The 23,816-nt window shown below is 44.3% G+C and overlaps 1 protein-coding gene across 1 annotated transcript in view; it reads right to left on the reverse strand.

Moving 5' to 3' along the window:
• Fbxo34 (F-box protein 34) overlaps positions 1-19,536 on the reverse strand; it is a 68,329-nt gene extending 48,793 nt beyond the window's left edge. Inside the window, exon 1 of the mRNA XM_028758553.1 lies at positions 19,437-19,536. The gene's annotated coding sequence lies outside the window, so the exon portion shown is untranslated. The remainder of the gene's footprint in view (positions 1-19,436) is intronic.
• Positions 19,537-23,816: the final 4,280 nt, after the last annotated feature.

Raw genomic sequence — 23,816 nt, forward strand, 5'->3', positions numbered from 1 at the left:
GTATGGTGAGTTACTCACACTGCCATTCCACACTCTGTTAAAGCCTGAAGGACTCCAATAGGAGATGCTCATTTGTACACTGTGGGACAACTGAAACCTAGTGAGGTTTTCTCCTCACTATCCCCTATTAGGCTGAAAAGATACCACACTAGGCACAAGGCAAATTGGCAAATTGTGTGTGTGTAAATGGATCACAGATCTACCCTGTCTTCTCTTTCCTCTTCCACTAACTTCCACTTGTGATACACACTTGTGAAACTCAAGGGATTTGGGAAGCTCAAAGGACAACAGTGGCAACTTAAATAGTGTGGTCAGCACTGCCTTTCTTGAGGTGATGTATGAGAAAAGAGTGTAAACAAGTTAGATCTATCTAATGACAGCAATCTAGATACAGAGAAGCACCAATACACATCACAGGGCAAGCGCTTGCTGCTCTTAGGTCATGGTGGATGTTACCAATGACCAAAAACATCAGATGTTCCTATTAGCTTCTTATAGCTCCAGTTTCCCTAAAAAGTACATGCTGGCAAAACAAGTTATATGCATTCATTTAACCCAATGCCATGGCTTATGCCACCGTCAGTGTAGAGTTCATGGCCAGCACCACTTTCTAGTCTAAGCCACAGAAGACCTTAGGAAGGTCCTAAATTTAACTACAAAGTCCACTGGTGGAGGGAAAGCTTTTTCTTTGACATTGTTGTTGTTCTTAAAAAGAGATACATAGAAATCTGACCTGCAGCCAAGTGAACACTAAAGTAGAAGCATTTCAAAATCCCTGTCTTGGGTCATAGGTCCCAGGCTCTCATTAAAGCTGCTTTACGGTTCCTGGCATTGTAATATTTAAGTTCCCTTCCCTCCTAGAACAGCCAGCACACTGCTACTGAGCTGGTATGGTTGGAACCTGAGATGTCTGCTACTATCTTTTGTTTTGGACACTTGTTCCCACCTTGTGAAACTATTTTGAAAGCAATGCAACTGCCCACCTACCTTAGGCTAGTGGAAGGCGGTCTCACCAGGGTAGGCATTTGAAGGTCAGATCTGCTCCTTGTCATGGATGCTCATGTCTGCCACTATAAAAACAAGCCACAGCCTCATGCTCCAACCACCAGGGGTACAGGGCCACTCCATGTGCTTCCCTACCAAGACAGACTGAAATCCTTCTGGAACTCACACTGGTCCTTAAACCCTAAGCTCAATTCATCTTCCTGACTGCTCCAATCCTATGTCAGCAGTAAAGATAGCTTATAATATTCTGTATAGTATTAGCTGGAAAAACACTAGGAATCTCTTCCCTAAGCCCAATCCAATGTTCCTATTTGTATTCTACGTGTGTGTGTGTGTGTGTGTGTGTGATGTACATACACATTTGCACATTTGGTGTTTGGCCTACATATATGTTGGATCCACTGGAAGCTGAGTTACAGACAGTTGTGAACTCCATGTGGGTGTTGGGAATTTTGAACCTGGGTCCTCTAGAAGAGCAGTCAATAGTCTTAACCACTGAGCAATCTCTCCAGTCCCTGTACTTTTTTAAATTAAAAAACAAAAACTACAACTAAAAAAATAAATAATTAAAAAAACCACCACCAACAACAAGCAGTTGCGGCACACTCCTTTAATCCCAGCACTTGGGAGGCAGAGGCAGGCAGAGGCAGGCAGATCTCAGTGAGTTCAAGGTCAGCCTGGTCTACAGAGTGAGTTCCAGGACAGCCAGGGCTAGACAGAGAAACCCTGTCTCAAACAAACAAATAAACAAACAAACCTCACTTGCCCAAACAGGCCCCAAATTACAATTTTTCTGCCTCATCCACCTGAGTGCCAAAATTATAGGCATACCCTACCACACCCAGCAGAGCAATGCACTTGAAAACCTCAATAGTCCACTAAGAAGCTTTAGCGAAATGTATTTTATGATATCTGAACCCATATGAACTGGAGAGTAAAAGGAAAATTTAGAGAATTACAACAAAAATAATTATATAAAAAATGCATGTTTGTGTAAGAGAAAACCAAACTGAGCATGTGTTTATTACTTTGATTTTCCTCTTTAGGCTAAGAGAACAATGAGAACTCACAACAGCAGGGCACCCGAGGCAGGTGGACTGTGGATACATGTTTCTACAGGTCAAGAATGCACATGGGGAAAACAGACAAAAACAGCATTAAAGCTAAATGAACTGATGCCCTAACCTAGTTCTATTTTCTCTGACAGAGTCCTTAAGTCTAGTGGTCCCCTTCCTCTCACCCTCCCCTGTAGTTGCAACCACAGGCATGCTGTCACACTGAGCTTACTTGATTTTACAATTAAGGTAATGATTCTTGGAAACTGTTACTTCCTGTCTTCCTATCAGCTCACTGTGAGGTATTTAGAGTTAAAGTCTTTCTGCTCTATATCACCCATTGGCTTCCTGTTAGGACTGAACTAAGTACAGTGTAAATGTGCTGTATGTATCATCCGACTTAGCATGACATTAACTTGATGTACAGTGTGCATTTTCAAGGTATTGTCAATACACTGGGGCATTAGGATAGAATTACTTGTCTACCTATCTTATAGGGCAAATTAGAGCTGGCCTTGGCCATAATTCTTTTGTACTTACGGGAATGGCAAATATAAAAACTGTGACAGCAAGAAAAAGCAGGTGTGCTCTCCAGCTGCTGCTACTCTGAGTACCTCAACTTCTAAGGATCATCCACAAAGCAGCACAGCAGCAAGGGCTCACAGTGGCACTGTCTATAGAACAGAATGATGGTAATGCCTACGTCTCCCTTTATTCTATGATGTGGCCATAACACTCTACCTAACAAGACTACTGTGGACGGCAACTTCTAGAAACCTTCCTGTTAACAAGGTTAGCAGGCAGCCTTTGCTCTTTGACCCACACTGCCTGGAATGAGTCCATCTGAAGATCCAGACAGGTCACTGAGGACCTGGACAACACTGAAAGAGCAAGAGCCTACACAACCTGAAAGGTAAGGATGGGGGAGGACAGACAGACAGACTAGATGCCTCTTCTCACGTCCGCAGCACTAGTTACGTGAGTACAGACATGAGAGGAAGCGCTCTGAGGCATGTGTGTTGTATGTGCATCTCCTGTGTTAGAGCTTCACTGGCAGACAGGGAAGAGCAGGCGTTACAAATACTACCCCAGGCCTACGTGCTCCCGAGCTCCTGCTCCAGAAACGTTCGTTTCTAACCCACTGGTCAGGCTTCCTATCTCATAAATACTTTGTGAAAAGATTGACAAAAATGTTAGAAGATGAAGATGAGGAAGAAGAAGAGGAGGAAGAAGAGGAGGAGGAGGAAAAAGAAGAGGAGGAAGAGGAGCAAAGTACCATGTATTTCTTTAAAAAAAAAAACTTTGGTCTATTTTCATTTTCTGTATGACTATTTTGCCTGCATGCGTGTATGTCCGTCACATGCCTGTCTATTAGAACCTCTGGAACTGAGTTTATAGACCTACCACATGGATGCTGGAAACTGAACACAGGTCTTTTGAAAGAGCAATAAGTGCTTTTACCCACTGACCAATCTCTCCAGCCCCCTTATTTATTTATTTATTTATTTATTTATTTATTTATTTATCTGTCTCCTCCTTTCTTCTCACAGGGAAGTACAGGTAGTGACAGGAGCAAGGACAGAGGAGGCATCCTCTGACAGAGCAAGCCCCAGACTGGGAAGTGCTGACTCAGCACTGTGCATGCGGCCACAGCACTTACCCTACAGCAGGCCCATAAGCCACATTGAGGCCCAGCCAGACCCAGCTGCGGACAGGAGCATACTCCCAGGAGCTCTGACGACACATGAAGGACAGCCAACAAGAAATGGAAATAAAGCATAGGTTAATGGTGGATGGGGGAGATAATGAAGGCTAAAGTGTTTAGGGCAGAAGAACAGAATGTGTGCTGAAAAAACAGGCAAGACAAGCAATCCTGCTGTTTCTACCAAGGGGAATGGGTACCAGATAGACAGGAGGAGGAAATGCATGGCTGGCATGCCCAACAACTTAAGTACAGGACCTAGCCCAAAACCATTTTTCTCAAAGGCCATAGGTTTTAGATAATCCTGACGGAGATAATTACCCTAAGAACCACTACATCTTAGCCAGTGTTCTATTGCTATGAACACCATGACCACGACAACTCTTTTTTTTTTTTTAAAGCATTTAATTGAGGCTGGCTTACAGTTTCAGAGGTTTAGTCCACTATCATCCTAGTGAGGCAGTGTGCAGGCAGACATGGTGCTGCAGAAGGAGCTGAGAATTCTCCATCCAGATCCATAGGCAGCAGGAAGAAAGAAAGCACCCAGGCCTGGCTTTAGGCAAAGCCCAGCCCCAGAGACACATTTCCTCCCTGGTGTGGCCACGCCTCCTCCTCCTCCCTGGTGACTGAGCCTGTGGGGCCACTCTCATTCAAGCCATCACACACTAGATAAAGAGAATCACAGCACTGGAGAGGGCGAGGGAGTGGGGAGCACTGCCACGTCAGTCCCTGTGATGTGAAGGAGACAAGAGCACATGGCCTGCTTGCTATACGCATCCTAGCTCTCATCCCCTGTTCTTAAGAGAGACAAACAAAGCAATCACATATAGCTAAACAGCCAAGAGGGGGCTGAAGAGATGGCTCGGCAGTTAAGAACACCTGATGCTTTTCCAGAGGAACCAAGATCCAAATCCTAGCACCTACATGGCAACTAACGACTGTCTGTAACTCAAACGTCAAAGGATCTGATGGATCCCCTCTTCTGGCTTCTGTGGGCATTGCATGCACATGCTGCATACACTTACAGGCAGGCAAAACACTCATATACATAAGATTAAAAAGCTAAAAGGGATATGACGTACACGTCTTTAATCCCAGCACTTGGGAGGCAGAGGCAGGAGGATTTCTGAGTTCGAGGCCAGCCTGGCCTACAGAGTGAGTTCCAGGATAGCCAGGGCTACACAGAGAAACCCTGTCTCAAAAACAAACAAACAAACAACAAAAAAAAAGAAGTCATATAAAAGATGTCGTTAGGGTGGAGGGAAGCAAGAACAGAGATTCTACAGAATTCAATTAGGAACATCTGCAAAGCCTGCAGATGTTAAACTTAGAAATAAATCAAATAAATGAAATGTATCCAACTGAGCATGGGTGTGGTCTTCTCAACAGTTTTTGTTTCAACCCCATTTTCCTTTTTGAGACAGGTAGTCTAAGATGGTCTGAAATTCACTGTGTAAGTCAGGCTGTCTTCAAACTGCTGGTGATCCTGCTGCCTCAGCCATTAAGTATATATACTTTCTGTTACTGCTTTTAATGCAAGGTTTTACTGTGTAGCTCATGCTGGCTTTGATCACAAAACCTCCTGCTCCAGCCCCCACAAGGTTAGGATTGCAGATAAGCATCACCAGACATGTCTAAATCAACTACTCTTAGATCATTTAAGACTGGGTCTACTCTTGGATACATAATTTTAGACTCCATTTCATTTATTCATATATATATTAATATATGTATATTAATATATATATATATACATATACACACATACATACATACATACATACATACATACATATATATTTGGTTTTTCGAGACAGGGTTTCTCTGTGTAGCCCTGGCTGTCCTGGAACTCACTCTGTAGACCAGGCTGGCCTCAAACTCAGAAATCCGCCTGCCTCTGCCTCCCAAGTGCTGGGATTAAAGGTGTGTGCCACCACTGCCCGGCTCCTATATATTTCTATGATTATAATTATACTACATAAAATAATGTTCCTTTACTTGAAAAATACACATAAAATTTAGGCTATCTGGCATCAAAGCCTGCCAGAGGCTTGCAATGTCTATGCACAGGGAGAATGACTTGAGCAGCAAGCCCTGGTTTAGGCACCAATGTCAGGATGACAACTACTCAGCCTTGAGACACAAAATGCCACTCAACTATGGATCCACCCAAGACACAAATAACCTTTTCATCTAAACATACATACATTTCAACCCAAAAGGAGACGTCTGCCATTTCGGGTTGTCAGTAGCAAACACTACATGTTGGGCTAAAATTATAGCTCTGAGGGTTCACCAAGCATTTGTGACGCTCCAGTACCACAAAACAAAACAGAGCCAAACATCAAATTGCTTCTAGTAGACTCAAGAAGTTACAGCGAACCATCAACTATTTAGAAATTCTTAGTAAGCAGTGGATCCTCTGGACTACATGTTGGCATAGACAAAAATCACTAGCCTTTGCAAAGTAAACACTTTTGAAGACAAGGCTTCCCATACATTATTATCGTATAAACCAGCATCTCAGCAACGTTCAATAACAGGACATTCAAGTGTAGAAGGCTCAAAGCAGTCACACATTTGGTGAGTGCAATGAACAGTAACAGTTTAGAAATAAACACACCAAGCAAACAGAATCAAGCTAAAATTCTCTAAGACGTACGTCTATACTAACAGCCACATAATAGCAATGGGAAATGTCTTAAAGGAAACTGAGCAACTGTACAGATTCCTGCAATTCTAGGCCAGCCAGGGTTACAGAGTAAGACCCTGCTATGGATGAACAAATGAATAAGCAAGTAGACAAATGAGTAAGTAAAAACTGAAGCAGCTAAACAGAAGGATCTGAGAGTTCAGTTCAGCCATAAGAATGTCGGAAAGCCCAAGACTCTCAAAAAGATCTTTACCAAACAAAGTTTCTAAATTTTATTTACGTATTCATTACATTTTCTTTTCCTTTTTTTTTTTTTTCCTTCGAGACAGGGTTTCTCTGTGTAGCCCTGGCTGGCCTGGAACTCACTCTGTAGACCAGGCTGGCCTCGAACTCAGAAATCTGCCTGCCTCTGCCTCCCAAGTGCTGGGATTAAAGGCGTGCGCCACCACCGCCCGGCAAAAATGTGTAGCCCAGGCTGGCCTCGAACTCGTGATCCTCCTGCGTCTGCCTCCTTCAGCAAATCCTACCAGTGTGCGCCACCACTACCAGCTACATTTTCATTTCATGTGCATTTATGTGCCACAGCATGGCTGTGGGTCAGAGGACAACATGTGGAAGCGGATTCCCTCCTTCCACCATGCGGGTTCTGGGAATTAAACTTAGGTTGTCAGGCTTGATGGAAGGCACCTACTGAGGTATCTTGCCAAACAAATTATCAAATCCTTTTTTTTTTTCTTTTTCTGAAGTAGGGTCTTGCCACGTAGTCCAGGCTGTCCTCAAACTCAACATTCTCTAGTCTCAGGCTTTCAAGTGTTGGGATTATAAGCATGGGGCACTGTATCAGGCTGATAATATGTTCCAGAAACATGTACTCCCCTTCTCGTGTCTCTTAAAGCAGGTTAGGGATATGGTCAATCTCATTCCCTATGTTAAAATTCGAGGGCTGGGAAAATAGATCACCAGGGTAAAGTGTTTATTACCTAAGCTAAGGAACTGGGTTCAAATCCTCAGCACATCTATAAAAAGCAGGCATAGCAGACTAAGCCTGTAATCCCAGCAATGGGGGTAATGAGGGTTAGGACTGGCAAAGACAGGAGGCTCTGAGAGCGCCTCGTCCATCAGTGAACTCCAGGTTCACCATGAGACCTTGTCTCAGAAGGTAAGATGGACGGAGAAAGCTCAGCCATTAACAACACTTCTGTTTGGATAACCTATGTTCCGTTCCCAGCCCTGACATGAGGGCTCACAACCTTCCTTAACTCCAGGTCCACTGGGATCCAAAGCCCTCTTCTGGGCACCACAGGCACTGCACACACATGGTACACAGACATACTTCTAGGGAAAATACACACATAAAAGAAATCTTTAAAAAGAAATAAAGTGAAAAATGATCAAGAAAACACCTGGTGTGGACCTCTGGCCTCTCCCATGCATTCAACCCCACACCCACCCACACACACCACACACCCACCCACACACACCACCCACCCACGCACACCACACACAAACACATTTCAACCACACATCCAAGCACACCACACACCCACGCACACCACACACAAACACATTTCAACCACACACCCACGCACACCACACACAAACACATTTCAAGCAACACAGGCAAAATAAACATTCCCAAAGTCATATAACTACAGTAAAAGCAAGTGATTTTCTAGTAGCTTATACAATATATACTGAGATCATCCATACATAATACCGGCTCTTTAAATCAAGATATTTTATAATAATTCATCTTTCAGAGACCATCAGACTGGTTTTTTGAACGTTCTAAGCTCCTTTATTGAAAATGTTAAGGTAACAATATGCCACTAAAATGTCAAGTTACATCTTAATTTGAAGCAAAGTTTCAACTAACCAGCTTACAGAATGAAAATGTAAGTCCTACAGTAAAATTAACCACTTCTCTGGCTGTTAACAAATTTTGATTTTTTTTAATAACCACCAATATGTATTTAGCAAAGGGAGTTACATAAGGTATTGAGGGAACCAATAGCAGAACATGGGAGAAGAATTCTTTTTTTTTTTTTTGGTTTTTCAAGACAGGGTTTCTCTGTGTAGCCCTGGCTGTCCTGGAACTCACTCTGTAGACCAGGCTAGCCTTGAACTCCCGAACTCAGAAATCCGCCTGCCTCTGCCTCCCAAGTGCTGGGATTAAAGGTGTGCACCACCACCGCCCCGCGGCACAGGAGAATTCTTAAAGACTTGTACTTACCTAAGAACAGAAAATCTGTAAGAAAAAAAAGAACACAGCCAGGTATGGTGGGTATGCTGTAATCTAAGTTTTAGGCCAGCCTGGGTTACATAGGAAACTACTGTCTCAAACAAACAACTACTGCATTTAGCACCAATGCCTACTTCATGTTTCCCAGTAAGAAATGGATCTTAAAATTCTACAAATTAGAAAGTTAATGTATTTCCATTTCATCAAGCTAATCACTATCACATGTTAAAGAAATTAGGTCAGGAGGGATAGTTCCTTAGAAAGCTTCAAGTCCTCAGACCCTCTCTGAACTAGTTTCCAAGAGTTCTTCACCTAGAACAACTGACAGCCTGAAGGACAGAAACTTACACCCTACGACTAAAGTGAGTGGGGGCTGTGAAGGTCCTGAGAACACGGAGACTGAGCCTGGTGCCTGAACTTGAAATAAGATCCCCTGCCCTACTTAGGAAACTGGTCTCCCTCTCCTCGCTCTTCAGCAATAAAGTCAATGTGTCCTCTGAGCTATCCTTATCAAATACGGATTTTATCTTAAGAGACTCCAGCTAATCAATAATTATCTCTGTAGTTCCTAGAGTGATTTTATGACTTCAAATAAGCAATTATATAAACATAATTGTTTTAACTTTTAAAACACACTTTCCTAGCATATGTGAAATACTGGGTTTAATTCTCAGCAAAACACACACACACACACACAGAGAGAGAGAGAGAGAGAGAGAGAGAGAGAGAGAGAGAGAGAGAGAGGGAGAAAACCATACCACAAACACAAATTAACACACAAACTTCAACATCTCAAACTGCTAAAAACATATCTAGAAGTTAGCCAAAAGAGTAGAAAACAGTAACTTTAAAAAACTTTAAGGACACAAATTTTTCAAAAACTAGCTATACCCTCATTAAAAGAAAAGCTAAATCTTAAATTATATATGCCTCCAATATAGGGGCATGATAAGATGTGAGGCTTACAATTTAGAAGAGGAAACAAAACTAATACACATGAGACAAACAGAGAACATTAAACAATTGGATATATGTTGAAATGCCGAAGCACCAAATGGCTAAGAACTCAGTATGTACACAGTAGGAGTCTGAGGAAATGCAGAGGGATGGAAGGAGGGCCTGACGAGTCCAGGGAGGTTTTAGGAAACAAGTTTTTTTTTTTTTTTTTAAATAGTGGATGACTGTGTTAGTGTGGTTTGAGTTTGATTACTAGTTTTTTGAGACAGGGTCTGATGTAGCCCAGGCTGCCCTCAAACGTAGCTTAGACAGGTTTTGAACTCATGATCCTTCCTCCACCTTCCAAATGCTGGGAATATAGGGGCTTATGCACATCTGACTGATTTTTTGTGAAGCAATTTTGTAAAAGGCAAGGCAAGGCAAGGCTGAAGAGACTGAGTCCTAGGATCACCACAGAGAATCCACTAAGTAGGAGGGTGAATGAGGTCATATTAAAAGCTGTAAGAATCATTTTTAAGCATGACAACAAAAAATTAGAGATTTAAACCCAAAAGTAGGATCAGCAGGTGTATGGCTGAGGCAGGATTCTGAACTCTGGCTCAGCTTGGACTACCATGTCACAGAAAGTGACAGAAGAAAGGAGGAGGGAAATTTCATCTCTGGAATTTTAGTCCAAAACCACACACACACACACACACACACACACACACACACACACACACACAGAGTTCCGTATCTACACTTATAAAGTGCCATATGGCTCACGCTGTGTTCTCATGGAACAGTACTACCCTACAGAGCTATCCCACCTCTAACGTGCTCATAAAACGAAGAACAGTTTCCTTTCTTCAGTCCAACCATCTTTATTTCATATTAGAGGATCAGGATAGTAGCAAAGATTAAACCAAAAAAATAAATTCACTAAAAGTGCACAACTGCCTGTTTAATCGGAGCAAGGAAGGTGGACAAGACTGCACAGTGAGCATATGCTGTTTGCATCTACAGTCCTTGGCCTTAGGAACCCCCTCCCTCCAACCACACGTGTAGGTAGTGTGCTAGTCAAGTTCTTCTCAAGAGAAGTGGTCTCAGACCTCATACTGCTAACGGTATCTATGGGCTAGCTTAGGAGCCCTTCCCACAGCGGCTCCACAATTCCTTCCCTCTGCACGTCCTCCTGTAGAGCCACATGGCATGAGGACACAGGATCTAAATGATGACAAACACACTATGACCACAACAGGACAAAAGGCATAAAAGCTGAGCTCAGTAATGAAGGAAGGAAGCCAGAAGAAAAGGAGGTCAGAGACACAAGTACTCAAATTTCATCTTTAGACCTCTCAATGGTGCTAGCCAGTGAATGACTTAGTTTTCTGTTATAACAACATTTTAAAAATTAATGTTACCATTGATTTCATAGGCTCACTCAGAAAACTACAACCCATGGGTTTATTGACAAGCAACAAAACTAGAAAAGGCTTTATCTTCACACAAAGATTATCTGAGAGAATGAGTTCAGTTCTTCACACAGTACACTGCAGACAAACTCCATCCATGGCTTCACATGGAAGCAAAGGTCTCACAAAGACAGAAAAAACATGTCATTCTCTCAAAGAACTGCCATCAAATACAGTGACAGCAGCTTCTGATTCAAACATTGGACATAAGGTCGGTGCTGGCATTAAGCACTCAGCAGGCAAGTTCTGCACTGTCATTCTGGGGTTTGCTCCTAGAAGCTCAATTTAATGTAGGTAGTCGGCCCAACATTTACAAATCCTTTCTCATTAAATCCCGTTTGGTACCACTACTACTGAGAACGCCATACGTCCTTGAACAGTGAGTCTGAATCATAGATCCACAAAAGAGGCTCTCCTCGCAGCAGATGGAAACTTAACAAATTAAAGCCTATGGGATACAACAGAAGCAATTCTTCTCAGAGATTCCAACTGAGACGCCCTCAGAGGGTCAGATACACAAGACAGTCTGGATCTGGAACAGAGAGAGCCACCAGCAAAGGTGAGAAGACAGAGGAAGGCAAGAAACACAAGGGGAGAGAAGAAATTATGAAGTCAGCCAAACCTATGACAACAGATAGGACAAGATTTCCCCAAGAGTCTACTTTTCACATTACCCTTTCTTCCAATCATGTTATTATTGGAGGCTAGAGAGATGGCTCCAGAGTTCAAATTACTGGCTGCTCTTTAGTTCTCAGTACCCACATGGCAGCTCACAACCATCTGTAACTCCAGTTCTGGGGTTTCCAACATCCTCTTCCAACCTCAGCAGGCACCATACATGGGACATACATGGCCATACATGGTCACATGCACATAACAGGAAAACACTCATATACTTGAAAACTAAATTTTTTTTTTTTAATTCTCATTAGACTCTGGCCCTAAAATCCTTTCTAATACTTTATGGCAAAACTTCCAGTCTTTTAAAATAGAAAACAGAAGTTCTTTTCTCTGAATCCTTAAGTGAAGTCCCTTGTCTGATGACGAGTAGAGTGACCAAGTTACTTGAGGCTGGGAAACTGTAATCAATACACTAGCAGAGAGGGCCCGCTCTTCACAGACAGCTCAATACTATGTTCTCCTGTGGTGGCAGGATCAAGGCTTCCTGCAAGACTTTTCTAAAGGCACTAGCCTCTTTGTGAGGGCACACCTAATCACATCCTGAAGCTCCTAACTGTCCGCAACTGAGATTAGGATCCAACACAGAATCTAGGGGACATACACCTCGTGTTCCCAAGGTCATTCAAAACACTGTCATTCCTCTCTAGCAACAGCCCCACAGATCTGCAGCAACAGCTCAAAAATCTAAAGTCCAGACTTTCAACTAATAGGTATGAATAAGAATCAAAGGTGAGATTCGTCATGAAGCAAACTGCTGTCTCGACACTGGCCTGTAAAACCAAACAGCTCACAGCTCATACTCATCCAAAAAACAACGGTGAGTCAGGCACAAGTCCAAAGGGGAACAGAACATACATTAAAATTAAATCACTCCTTAAAACTATCACTTAGTACAGACTCTCCCACAAGCATGTTAAACCTTCAAGTTCCATAGCTTCTCTGACTTGACAGTCTGCTTTCCAGACAAACTATGCCGGGGACTGGGCTTCTAAAGATCCAAGCAGTAGCCACTCCCATGGCTTTACTGGACACAACCCAAGCTACAGATTTCTTCAACCTGGACTTGTTAGCTAAAGGCTCTACAGGTCTTAGGGATAAGCCCCATCCCTAAAACTCCATTGAGCTTTGCCTGGTAGGGGCACTCTCTCCATCATGGTCCACCTCTTGGGGATGGGAGTGGGGCCTGCATGGACTCCAAAGTTCTCCAGAGCTATACTATGGACTACAGGTGAATACTGAATGTCTTCACTGAATGCACTAGTATTCATGGTCTCACTTTCCTCTCTCACTCTCCGCTCCCCCTACACACACACACACACACACACACACACACACACACACACACTCACACACACTCACACTCAGAGTCTACTCTGAAGGAGCCTGAGCCATACAGATCTAGCCAAAGATTAAGACTTCCAGAGTGGTAGCCATTGTGACTTGGGTTACTTAGACACTGGAATGTGAGGACCACAACCTTGAAACTATCCAGGGCCTGTGATGGGCAGGGCAGCTGTAAAGATCTGACATGTCTTAGAGATTGCTGTCTTGATGAACAGCACCTGGCACCATCGACCCACACTAATCTCTTTATCCAAAGTTCACCTGGCTACACCCTACATGCTCTCTTCTCATTTAGAACATGGCCAGTCTGAACTGTGTTCCACTCTTTCCCTTTTGTCCCTTTTAGTATGAAGTGTCCTGTACTTTTGTCCCCTCATGTTACCACAAGCAGTCAAGAGTGGCCATGTACACTGTCAGTGCTTGCTTCTGCCACACACTTAACTGCTCAGGTGTTTTCTGAAAAGCACAGGGACACAAGCGTGAGTCTGTCCAGTTATGTCTCTCTACAATTGGCCTGCCACTCCTCGTTTCCAACCCACTCCCCACTTCCACCTGAGTCCAGCTGGCCTTACCTTTCCCAGCAACCCACTCCCAAACCTGTTCCTTGTCTACCTCTCCCGCAACAACTCTCAAGCCAGCCCCGCATTTTCAGTTACTGCTTCTAGGTGCTGTTCTCTGCCCTCACTCAGGAGAACTGCTAAAAAAAAAACGCCTTGCCTGGGTTCTTTCTTTCTTTCTTCTTCTTTTTTTTTTAGATTTATTACATGTAAGTATACTGTAGCTGTCTTCACACACACCAGGGCATCAGATCCCATTACAGATGGTTGTGGTTGCTGGGAATTGAACTCAGGACCTCTGGAAGAGCAGTCAGAGCTCTTAACCACTGAGCCATCTCTCCCCTAAGGCTGGGTTCTTTACAAACAGAAATTAATGTTGTGCTCTGAAGGCTGGGAAGCTCAGGGTACCTCTGACATCATAAGGAGTCACAAGGTGACTCCGAGCCTCCTTCTGAAGCACTCTGCTCCCATCACCCAAGGGACGCCTCCTGATTCTATTCACCAAGCATGACCTCCCAAGCAAGCTCTAACACATCAAAGAAGTGGGTCTGTTGAGCAGTTTTGGAAGAAACGAACAAATATAGCAAAAGATTAAAAGACTAGAAACTTTCTGTGATAACAGGAATGTTCTGTGATCCTAACAGGATACAGGGGTTACATGAGTATATACATATAAGATTTGTACATTTTACCATAAAATGTTACCTAAAATTAAGTCAACAAGTAATAATAAGTATTCTGAAGTGTATGTTTATGTGTGTATATAGTATAGTTACTATAAACTGCAACAAAAAAATTAAGATTTGCCAATAAAAGGGGAAAATATGCAGGTAGTAAAATCACTAACTATTTCACAGAATATTATGGAATTACAGAATCTACATGGTGGGTATTTAGGTATTCAATGTTCCAATATTTTCCTGTAATGATTAACAATTTCCCCACAAGCCCGGCAGTGGTGGCACACGCCTTTAATCCCAGCACTTGGGAGGCAGAGACAGGCAGATTTCTGAGTTCGAGGCCAGCCTGGTCTACAGAATGAGTTCCAGGACAGCCAGGGCTACACAGAGAAACCCTGTCTCGAAAAACAAAAACAAAAACAAAAAAATTTCCCCACAAAACATCAGGAACAGAGAAGACTAAAACTGAAGGCCATGAGAGGCTCCTGCACTCCTCAAGTCCACAAACTATGAAAGCACATGTCAATAACAGGTACATGTCTGAAGGGTAAAGACAAGGCACAGTGAAGCATGCCTAGAATCTCAGATCTCAAAAGGCTGCGGCAGGGAGACTGTGAGTTTAAAGCCAGCCTGAACTATATGCTAATATCCTGCCGCAAAAAGCTAAAACGTGAAAGGAAAGAATGAAAAGGGAAGAGAGCTACTGAGATCTGATTGCCTCCACACATAAATGGTGACCTCAGGCACTCATCCGTCCATTCATGCTGTGACAACACAGCTCAGTAACGTAATAGTACAAGTCCTTGTCTTGAGGCTATGAGTACCTCAGTTTCTAATTCCTCCTTGAACTAACATCTGGATGAAACCTCTGCCCAGCCAAGTGTAGCAACAGTGTCTGACTAATCCCACTGACACCGTGCTCTCCGCAGTCACGTCAATGTTAAACAAAGGTGAAGGAACGATGTCACAGCTCACGGAAGATGAGTAAGGCTCTTGCTACACAAGTATGAGGACCTATTGCAGATGCCCAGAACCCAGGCAAAGATGTGCACAGCCGCACGTCTGTAATCATGTTACTGGGAGATCCCATGGACCCACCAGTCAGCCAGGTCTAGATACAGCAGTGACCCTCAGTTCTAATGACACTCTGTCTCAAAGTAGTGTGTCGAAGTGACTGAGGGAGACATCTTCATATCAACACCACCTGGTCTGCATACATCTTCCCATGCAGGAGGGTGCATTAGGGTGCTCACACACACACACACACACACAGAGAGAGAGAGAGAGAGACAGAGAGAGAGACAGAGAGAGAAAGAGAGAGAAATGAATGAATATGCAGTAGGCATTACATCATGTGCCAGTCCCTGGCACAAAGATGCTCACAAGTGTTTGCTGGCTGACAGTGCTGTACAGCACACTAGCACAGGCTTGGACTCACATACTTACATCGTGATTACAGTAGGAAACAGACAGGACAGGTTGTGAAACTAAGTATTTACACTAGAGCAATGGTTCTCAACTTTTGGGTTGCTGATCATCAGAAACACAGATATTTACATTATGATTTATAACAGTAGCAAAATTACAGTTATGAGGTAGCAGAAAAAAATAATTTTATGGTCAGGGGTCACCACAACATGTAGAACTGTATATAAGGGTCACAAGTGTTAGGAAGGTTGAGAACCACTGTTCTACAGTCTCCTATGAAGCAGTAACTAGAAAATGAAGTTGAAAATGAACAATTAAGTAGTTTTAATAAACACTGAGGATCATGTACATTTTAATTATTAACACCATCCTAGATGAGAATACAGTAAGTTCATCTGCTTCAAAATCTCATAAAGAGAAGTGGGAAGATAAACTAGACAAAGGACCAATGGGCACCCATGTCCAAATGACCTAGAGTGCGCTGGAGCTGACCCGCCCCTTTCTGATGCTGCTTCCAGAGGCCTGCATGCAGATTAGGCACCTGCTGAGTTCTGCAGAGGCACACAGCCTGACAAGGGGGGCGTTCAGCACATCCTAGGCACTTCCTCCAACTATCTGGTTTTAAACTGATGAAGTTTCTGGAAAGTAGCACTAAATGAAGTCTCTCAAGATAAGTATGTCCCACTAACAAATACTAAGACTAAAATCTGCTGGAATTTCAATACCATGGAAATTAAACTAGGTAAGCAGAAACTAAGTTTAGAAAATAAAGTAGAAAATGTTTATAGGGTGTTAATTCTGCATGCTGGTAAGATCTCTGACACAGTGCACGTATCCTAAGGAGCCTAGCACCACTCTCTCATTCACCACCACACTCGCCTTGTCCATCAGGAAGATGCCACATCACTAATGACCGTGTCAGTCCCTTTATGTGTGGTAATGAACGACAAAGGTCTTAAAATAAGCTTCATCTCAAATTTCCATAAGACCATTTAAGAAGTAAAAGCTGCTTCCTAGACCCAAAACTGCAAAGCGTGGGTGAAAAGCAACTCGCTAAAAGTAGAAGATTATACAAACGTTCCCTAGAGTTATGCAATGACACACATAAGGCAGGCGTCTTCATGCCCACCATCATTTCTCAATAACATCACAGCACACTAAGACTTTTATTCCCTACCTATTAACTCTTTTTCTACATAAAAATAAAAAATGACTCCTAAACAAGGAAGGCAGTGAGGTGGACAAGCACTGCTAAGCACAGCGGTTGCTCAACAGGCCTTCAATTCCCACTTAGATTCCCTTCCAGGGATGAGAGGTGGCTAAGTGGTTAAGAGGACGGACGGCCTGCTCTTCCAGAGGTCCTGAGTTTAATTCCCAGCAACTACATGGTGGCTCACACCCATCTTAATCATTTGTAGTGGAACCTGACGCCCCCTTCTGGTGTGTCTGTAGAGCAGCAGATCAGATGCTTACACAACAGTTCATAACAGGAGCAGTATTACAGTTATGAAGTAACAAGGAAGTAGTTTTATGGTTGGGGTGAGGGACATACTAAAGGGTCACCGACAGCATCAGGAAGGTGGAGAAGCACGGACACCGAGCCATGAAGGGGCTACTGTTCAGCGGTGATTCCTGTAAGTCTCCATTTCAGCATGATGGTCAACTTTAGGATGTATTTCCTGTGAGACCATTCTTTCATCTTTAATAGTTGGTTGATTGACACCCACCCACCCCTCCTGCACATCTGCAGTTTCACATTGGTCACTGGTGTCAAATTTTATTGTAGGAGCCTTAACACGGTTACTGTACAATTTCTAATTTCTTTAAAGGGGAAAATTCTGCTCAACAGTATGTACAATGGCTACTGAATTGCCAAAGTTTGGTGAACACAAAAAATAAGGTTTATGAGAAATTCTTGTCTTAGGAACCTCCGGTCCAATCCAACTAGTAAGGGCCTGGGAATGTAGCACAGTGCCAATATTCATGCAAGGGACCCTGGACTTGATTCTCAGGACACACACACACCCAAAACCAGTATTAACAGATAATTTCTGCTTCATTTCATGTCCTGTGTTAATTGGCATTTCATCTGCATACGGAGGCTAAATCCAGAGTCATTGAAAGTCTTCCAGGAGCCAGGTGTGACAGCACACACAGATCATTCCAGCACATCAGACACAGACGCTAACTACTGGGCTGCACAGCAAGTATCACACCACTCAGAGTTACAATGAGACCCTGTCGAAACAACAAAGTTATTAAGCAAAAATATATCTGCATTTTAAGAATGCAAATATTTGAAGAACAAATAAGAAGCAGAAAGTGTGTGTGGGGGGGGGGGGGACACCTTTTTTCAAGTAACTGTCCCTGAGGAAGCAAGGACAGCTCCTACTGATGCTTCCTGCTGAAAATCCGAATTGTAACTGTGCTTTCGTTTTAAATCCCCTCCCTACATTTTTGAACCAGATTCTAGGAGGAAGAAAGGATGAAAGGACTATTCGCTGGAATGTCCCCAGCAGGTTAGCACACCAGCTTCTATGCAGGTCTTTTCAAAGCCCAAGGAAAAGCAACATTCACAAAATCACCTGCAAAAATTTATAATTTCACATTCGGAAGCACTACGGACAAAATTTTAGTCACCTGACCTCAAAAGTAGTCTTCAGATGTTTTATTATATTAAGTTACAACCCAGTTTTGGGGTGGAGGGGTTGCAAAGAAGAGGCTTATTGCTGAGTTATAATCACAGAAATCCAAATGTCCCTGATGAAACGGGAGGAGGGGGGCAAGAAAAACCTGGATAAATTACATCATCAGGTGATTATTATTTAAGAAGAATGTTGGATTGATTCAAGCTCCCCTTCTTTGCAAGACAAAGTTCATTCAAGATCTGCTTGCATTGGCCATTCGATAAGAAGGCTAGCAAGCCACTGGTTCCCCCCCCCCCCAAAAAAGATAAAGCCAACTGAATTATCAGCCCTCCAGTTGGTTCAGCCCCCGCGCACCCCTCCCCAGCAACTGCTACAGCAAACCATCAAACTGAGTTTAGCTTCCCCATGATTTCTCTATTTCTAAACCGAACGTCCTTAAACTGTACTACCAATGCTTTCCGAAACGAAGTTTAAGCACCTGACAATTATTACATTCAAACTGTACGAAGCCGAGATCCCACGATTTCGGTTCAAATCTGCTAGGACCGAACTTCCTTTTTCTCCCTGCGGGTCCTCCCAGCCCTTCCGCGCGCCAAGGTCGCCACTCGGGGCCTGCTGTGACATCACGGTCTGTCTCGGTAGAGCCCTGACATCACCGGCACGCCGAGCCTCGACACCGTGACCTCACCGCCGCAGGATCGCACGGCAGGGTCCCCCCGGGGAGGGTGAAGGAGACGCGCCGCTCACCTGCGCGGGGACACCCCACCCCCCAAGCCTCGCGCCCCGCACGCAGTCCACCCGCGGCGGCCTAGTTCGGGTCGCTCGACTCCGGGCCCAGGGAGCCGCTGGGCGCACGACCTCGGGGCCAGGCCGCGCGGACGGCTCTCCGGAGGACGCGGCGGCGGCACCCCGAGCGCCGCGAGCCGCGGTCCCCGCCCCCAACGCTCGGCCCCGCCGCGGAGAGCAGCGGGAGCCGCCACGGTGTCCGCCCGCCCCGCGCCCCGCAGTCCGGCGCTCCCGCCCGGCCCACCTGTGCTTCTGCCCGGCCGGGCCCTGGCCCGGGGCTGCGGCAGCCCGATGCGGCGGCGGCAGGCCTGAGTCGCTCCCCGAGACTGAGGCGGACCAGGAGCTCAGCGCTGGGCGGCGGAGCCCAACGCTCGCCCCGAAACCCATTTGTTTGGCTAAACCGGCGTGACATCACGCGCCGGCCCAATCGACGGTTGCCTGGGGGCGGGGCCGCGGAGCCTACGTGCGCCGGCGCCCCCTGCCGGCGGCCGCGAGCACTGTGGGAAGAGGTTGGAGCTGCCAGGACTAGCGCCTCCGAGCCCCGGAGCAGTGGGGTTTGGAGAGTTTGAGTGTCACCGCACAGCAAGGACCCTAACCCTATGGCACGGTTAGAGTGACAAATTCATTAACGCTCGCAGGTGGTCCAGAAGCCTTAATATGTTTGACACTGTTGGATATCCAACATGCCTGGGTCCTAATCTTGGTTCTACCACTAGCATTTGGTTCTATTTCAAATTTGTAAAATGAACTACTTAGCAAGCCCATGGCTCTGGATTTGATCCCTGGTGTCCTATACACCGGGCATGTTGCTTCATATCTGTAATCCCAGAGTTTGGGAGGTGATTGCAGGTGGACCACAAGTTCATGATCAATCTCAATGGCAAAGCAAATTTGAGATCAGGCGGGGCTTCCCTGTTAAGAGCACTGACTGCTCTTCCAGAGGAACTCACTTCAGTTCCCAGCACCCTCAAGGTGATTCGCAACTTGTCTGTAACTCCAACCTCAAGGAATCAGACCCCTTTTTCTAGCCTCCACAGACACTGCATGCACACAGTGCGCAAATATATGCAGACAAAACACCATACACATGAAAATTTAAAAAAAAAAAAACAAAAGAATATATTTTCCACGAAATGGCAGAAGTACCTACCAGGAAGTACTTAAACTTTAAAGTTGAACCGCTAATCTACAAAAGCCTTGTAAGCTTATCAATGAAAAAAAAAAACAAGCTTTAAATATTTCAACCCACTGAATCAATAAACGACCTTTTAATAATCTTTTAAATCATTGTTTCCACTGAATAATTTTAACCACATTGGACAATGTGTTGCCTAGTTTTATGTCAACTTGACACAAGCTATAGTTTTCTGAGAGAGAACCATGAGCAGTTTCTTAATTAGTGATTGATGGGGAGGGCCTAGCCCACTGTGGGTGGTACTATCCCTGGGCTGTTGGTCCTGGGTTATATGAGAAAGCAGGCTGAACAACCCTGAGGGACTAGCCTCTGCAACAGCTCCTGGTTCTAGGGGTGCGGGGTGTGTGTGTGTGTGTGTGTGTGTGTCTGTCTGTCTATCACGTGTGTGGGTTCTGGTCGCTATGAGCCTTTTGGAGGAGTTGCTCAGGGGTTGAGCACAAGTTAGCAAGTGAAAGGCCCTGGGTTCAAATCCTAGCATCAAAAACAAGGGCAGCTGGTTTTATCTATCCCTTTAAGAATGGAGAGGCTGGAGAGATGACTCAGCAGTTAAGAGCACTGGCTGCTCTTCCAAAGTACCCAGGTTCAATTCTCAGCATTCTTGTGGTAGCTCACAATTATCTGTCACTTAAGTCCCAACTCCTTGGAGCACCAGACACACATCTGATATACACATGTGCAGGCAAAACAACTACACGCATAAAATATTTTTTTGACAACCTGACTCAAAACAGGAGAAAAAACTCTTGTGAAACATATATGCATGATATATATGTGAAGTCTTAAAGAGTCAAACTGTAGAGAGAGGACCAGTGAGATGCTGAAGCAGATGAAGGTGCGACATCAAACCTGACAACCTGAGCTCAGTCCCCACAACCCGCCTAGTGAGATAAGGGAATTGATTCCCAAGTTGTCCTCTGCATGTGGGCTGGAGTATATGGTTACTCCCCCAACACACATGCACACACACACACACATATAAAAAATAAGCCAAGCATGGTAGTATTCACCTGTAATCCCTGGATTTGAGAGGCTGAGACAAGAGGTTTCTGGCAGTTCAAAGCTACTCTGGGCTACATAGCATGTACCAGGCCTACTGGGCTGTATCAGTCACTTTCTCATTGTCATGATCAAAATAGTTGACAAAAGCAACTTAAGAAATGAAGGGCCTATCTTGTGGGGCTGGAGAGATGGCTCAATGTTAAGAACACTTGCTGCTCACACAGAGAACCTAGGTTTGATTCCCAGCACCCACATGGCAGCTCACAACCTGTTATAACTACAGCTTCAGGGGCTCTGACACCTTCTTCTGGCCTCCTAAGGCACCAGGCAGATGTGACACACAGACATGGATGCAGGCAAAGCCCTCATAAAATATATAATACAATTAATAAATCAAGATATTTTCATTCAAAGAGAGAGGGGGTTATATTGCTCACAATTTGAAGCACAGAACGAATGAACAGGGCAGCTGGCATCCACAACCAGGAAGTAGGAAGAAGAGGTGGATGATGGTTCTCAGAGCCTTTCTATCCAGAGCCCCAGCACATCCGATGGTGCTGCCAACGTTTGGGATGAGCCTTTCTCGCCTTGTTGAGGACGAATCTTTGGTTGTTTCAGTCACTCAGCAGCACAAGGCTTTGAATGTACGTGTGTGTAGGCTCCAAGGATGGAGCTCAGGTCATAAGACTTCAGCAAGATGTTTTACCCACTTAGCCATCTCCCTAGATGCAGTATCAAATTCTTAAAGGAAAAACAAAGCTCTGTTGTTGTTTTTTTTAAAATCACAGATACTGCACTAGAGCCCAGGAAACCAGAAAGAACTTTTGATAACAACACACTATCAATGTATAAGCCATTGTCATCTCAGTACAACGGTATCTGTGCTGTGCTTCAAAGTGTCAATTCTTTAATGCATGAAACTCCCAGGAACAGCACATGCCCATAAAATACTTATATTTGTGAGACTGAGGCAGGAGAACTGCCATGAGTTCCAGGTCATCCTGAACTATTCAGTGAAACCTTCTCCCAAAAAACACAAAACAAATCAAGCAACTAAGCTATACGTAAATGTCCATAATATCTAAATATAAAAGCAATAAATGTTGGATCTTCACAAACTGCAAAGCTAAGGCATGTGTGCCAGATGGCCTCAACCAGTGTAGTCAGATGGGAAAAGTCTATGAAGGCTTAGGCCCTGAAGTCTGAAGTCAACCAAGTAGAAACCCAGAAGTGGGGACTTCTTACAGCAAAAGGTCTAAGAGTCATACCTAGAAAACCAGGATAACAATGCTGCCTTAAGAATTAGAAAAAAAAATCACAAAAGGAGAATGCAACTTTGTATATCCTGATAATTATTAAAGCACACAAAGAATTAAAGCCACCTTCATTCCAAGGATAAAAATATATCAGGTCCAAGGTAGCAGCTCATGCAAATAATCACCATCATCATCACCACCATCATCTCTATCTTCATCACCATCACCACTGTCACATCACCATCACAGTAATCATCATCATCACCACCAACAGATGGCTGACAGAAGTCACGAGAACAGGGAAGCCTTGGCCATTAGACTGAAGAGTAAAAACAGATCCTGAGTTACTGCAAAGACACACGGATGGTAGGGACACCAGAATCTCCTAGAGGCATCAGAGCATCCTAAAGTAAGGGTATTGTTTGATACGAGCTATACTATATTAAATATTCTCCATCAACTGCTCACAAAACTATGTGTTCTAGTCACTAAGCACTTAGACAGACTAGCACTAGTTGGAAAGCACAGGTAACTGATCTCTGCTAGCCTTTCTGTGCTCCAGGGGTGGTAGATCTGCAATCACAGGCTAATTAATGATTGACTTAAGCCAACGGCTTTCCTTCCACAGGAAGATCAGGTTCACTTCCAAAAGACATTCGACCATTTCTAGAGGCCAACACCTAAGAGGAGACACTGCCGGTATTGGACAAATGCTCCACGTTCCACACCACACAGCACAGTCCCCAACACCCCAAATGCCAATAATGCCAAGCTGGAGAATTCCTGTTAAACAGTGCTGGCCACGCTCCCTGTGAATGACTAGCTCCAATGAGTGAGACTCAGATCGGAGCAATAAAATACAAAGAGAAGTTTGCTGAGACATCGTTGGAAAGGGGGTTTTATTTTGTTCAGACAGATCTTGTAGAGTAGCCCGGGCTAGCCTGGTATCATTATATAGCCTAGTCTATTCACAACTTCCCAGCAATCCTTCTGGCTCAGTGTCACATAGCTCCATGCTGTGATGAAAGGACTTTTCTCACCTTAAAGAAGACTGATAAAATGCACTACACACTTTCCTGCTTGGGGGGGAGAGGGAAAGGGAGCAATAAGAAAGGAGGGAGACGGAGGGGAGAGGGGTAGGACATAAGACATAGACACGGGTTCCAGTCCAGCA

Source organism: Grammomys surdaster, unplaced genomic scaffold (assembly GCF_004785775.1).
Source record: "Grammomys surdaster isolate TR1022 unplaced genomic scaffold, NIH_TR_1.0 126198, whole genome shotgun sequence".
In the NCBI taxonomy this organism is placed as follows: Eukaryota; Metazoa; Chordata; class Mammalia; order Rodentia; family Muridae; genus Grammomys; species Grammomys surdaster.